The sequence below is a fragment of the Sinocyclocheilus rhinocerous genome, unplaced genomic scaffold (assembly GCF_001515625.1).
Source record: "Sinocyclocheilus rhinocerous isolate Xijiao unplaced genomic scaffold, SAMN03320098_v1.1 scaffold2061, whole genome shotgun sequence".
In the NCBI taxonomy this organism is placed as follows: domain Eukaryota; kingdom Metazoa; phylum Chordata; class Actinopteri; order Cypriniformes; family Cyprinidae; genus Sinocyclocheilus; species Sinocyclocheilus rhinocerous.
In genome coordinates, this window is record NW_015633531.1 from 46661 (window position 1) to 51568 (window position 4908).

The window sequence follows — 4908 nt, forward strand, 5'->3', positions numbered from 1 at the left end:
AGGGGAGTGGTCACTTCAGAAACATGTTCGCCAACCCTTATATGGGCGTGGCCACAGACAGAGGAGGGCAAAGATGAGATCAGTGTTGGATCAGGATCATGACTGTTATTTCTCGTATCAGAATCAGACTCTGACTCATGGAAGCCTCTGAGAAGAGACACAGATTGTTCTTGCTCTGGCTGAGAACAGTGAGAGGGCTGGCTGACACTCTCACAGGACTTGGCTTTCTCTGTTGGCTCCTGGGCGGCTTTGCTTTGGCTCTGAACCTGTGCTGGCCGCCGAGGGCTCTGTTGCTGTCTCTTCTCCAGTCGGTTGTTTTTCTGTACACTGGCTATCTCTCTCTGTCTCACATGTTCGCTCTTGAGTGGTTTGTGCAGGGGTATGTGACTCAGAGCGGATTGGGCCCTTGTTCTGCCCCGAGGCGGTGGAGTCTCCCAGCTGCACGGAGCTCTGTGAAGGGTGTCCATGAACACTAGCCTTTGGGTGACCTGCTGGCACCTCTGGAGTGAACTGACCCAGTGGGAAGCTGGACTTGGACGCGTGTCCGTGTATATTAGGTACGGGGACAGACTCTAGGAATTCCGAAACATTTTCACTGACACATATGTTGGAGGTTGATGGGTGTGGCTGCTGTGGGTGGGGTTTCTGAGGGGATTGCAGGAGGTCGGATCCAATGTCGTGGAGGGCATGGGTCACGGCACCACTATAAGGGATGTGTGGAGGCTTGGGGAGGAAGTCAGCAGTGTTGCTTTCCTCTGATATGAGAGCTTGAGCTTCACCAATGGCAGGAGGACAGGGAGGAACAGAGGATTCTGGGAGAGCAGGATCTGCTATTTGCTGTTCTCGTAGATTCTGCTGCTCAGAGAGCTGCAAACAAACGAAATGAAAACAATTAAAACAGCATTAGAGTAGGTTGAATTTATGATGCTATAGATGAATAAAAAGAACAGCACAAAGACCTCATTGTGTAGTTGTACAGGGGGGCCCTCCTGACATAAAGGAAACTTCTCCAGAAGAGCCTGAACAGAAATCATAGCACCTCAGAGATAAAGATTTCCCCTTATCTGTCACTTCAAAATAGTACTTTAATGGCAAATGCATACATATCTTAAAACTATCAAGTACAACTACCAGACAGTTAAAAATCTAAGGAACTCAGAAAGGATGGTTCACAATCTGACAATATGACAAGTGAGATTTTAGTTGTATTATTTATTTAAATGAAAATTATACTTAATATGAATTCAATTATTTGTATTTTTTGTAAAAAAAGAAAAAGAAAAAAAGAAAAGAAATGTAATATCACTATTACAATAGCAGAGTAAGACACTACACAGTTATTAAAAAAATCTCTTAAAATGCAAAAAAGAAAAACAAAATGGTAAAAAAAATATATTATAAATATACAGGTGCATCTCAATAAATTAGAATGTCGTGGAAAAGTTCATTTATTTCAGTAATTCAACTCAAATTGTGAAACTCGTGTATTAAATAAATTCAGTGCACACAGACTGAAGTAGTTTAAGTCTTTGGTTCTTTTAATTGTGATGATTTTGGCTCACATTTAACAAAAACCCACAAAAAAGTTATTGAAAATTGAAAAATGATAACAAAAAATAATATCACTGTTGCAATATCAGAGACAGAATGTTTAGTGCCTGCTTAGTATATTACTCTACTAAAAATGCAAAAACAAAAGTAGAAACATATAAATATCATATAGATTTATAAATATATTTTTAGTAATATAAAATAGTAAAATAAAAAGACAAATATTAAGAAAAATAATGAAAATAATAATTAAATATTATTATTCAGAACAATTGCAATAATTAACCAAAATACTAGACAGGTCCCAAAAAATTTATTTTTCAAATGCAAAAAATCTAAATGGGCCAAATTCTACAATAAAAACTCTTAAGTATGATATCAGACCTGTACATTCATTTGTTCTTGCTGCAGGAAGTTCACTGTGCGGTGTGCGCTCATCGAGTTTCATCCTCTGCACCTTCCACATGGCTCTGAGCTCTCGTCTGGCAGCGGCTTCGGATAACTGACTGTACTGAGCGATCAGATCCATCCTGAACACACAGAAAATACATAATTTAATAAATGTCTTTGACCTCTCTGGATATTTGAGTCATTTTATAAAGTGCAACAGTGCAAAAAAATCCTATTAATTCTCTTCACAGTGAAATAGATTTTTATGGATAACATGAACTTTTCAAGACAGACCTACCATGAGCTCTGAGGGTGACACGATATGCAGCTAAAGGTCAATGCAATTTCAACAAAAATGCCTTTAATTGCCAAATTCTATGTGTATGTCTAGCTGTTTGCTTGTTTTGCAATAAACATTACAATATATTTTATACCAATAAAAAAATTACGTTTAGTCAATAGTTTTACAATTTATCTTTAATGCTTTATGGGATAAGTAGTTCATTCCCTCATAAAAATACATAATCTTGTACCTTTGTATTTTTTCTTAAATACCTCTTTGGTTTGAATCTAATATTATAATGTTATGATTCATCTTAGAGCTGTTTGTTTTGGCTCACGGCTCAAAATGTTTTACTGAATAAACTGCTCAAATGCCTGCGGAAAATATGAATGGGAAATAAACTTCCTGTGGGCGGTGACTGTTTCGCTACAGCCTCAATCGTCCTTTTTTCTGATTGTTACTGTATGCCGCCCACCGTGCCCTGCGCTCCAGCTGCTCCTTGAGGGTCTGCAGCCTCTGCTCTCGGTCTCTTAGCTCTCGAGCGTAGCTGAAATCATCTTCCTGCTCCTTCCGTCTTGCAGCACTACGCCACTAAAACCACATCCATACAAGTTAGATCCGCTGAAGATGGCTTTACTGAAGGGTTATTAATATGCTCCTCACCTCCTGGTCTGCTCCAGCTGCTGCTTCAGCTCTTCAAATTGCTCTCTCTTCTGGGCCTCCTCCGCCAGACGCTGTAACACCTGGCGACCTGCAGGGGGCGAGAGCGAGAACAGCGGGGCGTCAGCTGTAATCTCCATTCATCTACCTCTGTGGGGAGGAATTCTCTCTCGCTAGTCGTCCTGATAATTAATACTTGACCTCTACGAGGAGAACAGCTGTGTCCTCCTCACACGAAAATCATTATTTACTACACATTATTTTAGCATCACTGAAATACTTTTACAGTTTGAGGTAATATATTTATGTACAGTATTTGAAAAATAATGTGTTTTTTGAACATTAAAGCATGTCAACATATTCTGTTACACCAAATACACAAAATAATGATCTTTAAAAAAGCATCATATGACCCCTTTAAGGTTTTTTTTTAGTTTAGGTTATCTTAGTAGTTAAACGGAACAGGAATGAGAAATGTTTCTATACCAACTAGTTAAAATTCTGTAGTCATTTTATAGGTTTTGTTTTGTGTCATTTTTATTATTTTACATGTCTACATAGTTTTTTTTATTAAGGTTTAGAAATGGAAGCCAGCTGAAATTTTATAGTCGTTTTATAATTTTAGTAATTTGTTTTTTATTAAGTAATGTATTTTTGTTTTTGTCATTTGTGTCCCTTTTCTCACGTATGTCTATATAGTTTTCTTTTCATTTTAGTTTATTTAGTTTTAGTTATTTTAGTACTTGTATTTTAGTAGTTTTATAATTTTAGTAATTTTATTGTATTTTTTGTCATTTTTGTCAAGTACCTGTATGTCTGTTTAGTTTCTATTGTAGTTTGGTTTTAGTCTATTTAGTTTTATTTTAGTACATAAACTAAACTAAACTAAACCAAACTAAGTGAGAATAAGGACTTTTGTAGTTGTTTTATACTTTTAGTAATTTTATTGTTTGTAAATCATTTTTATTTATTTTTTTAATTAGGTTGCAGTTTTAGAATATTTAGTTTTAGTTAGAAATGTAAAAAAAATGTTGCCTTGGCAATTAGCTGAAATAAAATGTTTAATTATCTTCCAAAAACGATGAAAAGTAGATGAATCTTGATTTTTTTTTTTTGTTATCTGTTTTTTGTATCTAGGTGATGAGAGCTTATGTGCGCAGGTATGGCTGCAGATAATAAGCTCAGACGGGAAAGACTGTCCCTCGCATTGGTTTCATACAGATTACATAATCAGAGAATATTAGTTTTCGATTTGAATAGGGTTATTTAAAAGAAGACACTTCAAGTTTTCTATAGACATATTTCTCACATCTGTGTGTCAAGTATTCACTGAGTTTCGGTTCATTTTCATTTCAGACACGTTTCAGAAAGAAGTTCATGGAGACTGAGAGGCAGAAAGCGCACCCTGTGTGTTTTCTTTATTATACAAAAGCACAGTGTTTTGTTGTTATTGTCAGTGTACACAAATAAAAGTAGACCCTTTACAGATTCGAATGATTTTTGTCATATCTGTATCCGAGTATTATAGGGTCTTTTCTCTGTTATCAGGAATAACTGCAAGTGAACGCGGCGGTGCACAGAGGGTTAAAGAGGCTGCATTCGACGGAAAATTTAGATTTCAAGTTCAATATTGATTTTAGAACTGTTGAAATTATTTACAGTATGTAACGCAAGTACTTTATAGGTAACTAAATAAATTACCTAAAAATGAACAGTAATCCTTTACTTTTACAGTGGATAAGTAATTTAATTACAATAACGCGTTACTTAGTACACCCAACACTGTATGTGTGTGTGTGTGTGTGTGTGTGTGTGTGTGTGTGTGTATGTATGTATGCACACACACACATACATAGATACAAACATGTGTGTATATTTATTTATTATTTATTTATTTAGTCATTTAGCAGACGCTTTTATCCAAAGCGACTTACAAATGAGGACAATAAAAGCAGTCAAAACTAACAAAAGAGCAACAATATATAAGTGCAAATGACAAGTCTCGGTTAGCCTAACGCAGTACA

General features: G+C 36.0%; 1 pseudogene; it reads right to left on the bottom strand.

Annotated features, from left to right (window-relative positions):
• LOC107744223 (gamma-tubulin complex component 6-like) overlaps positions 1-4908 on the bottom strand; it is a 21608-nt pseudogene that overhangs the window by 7206 nt on the left and 9494 nt on the right.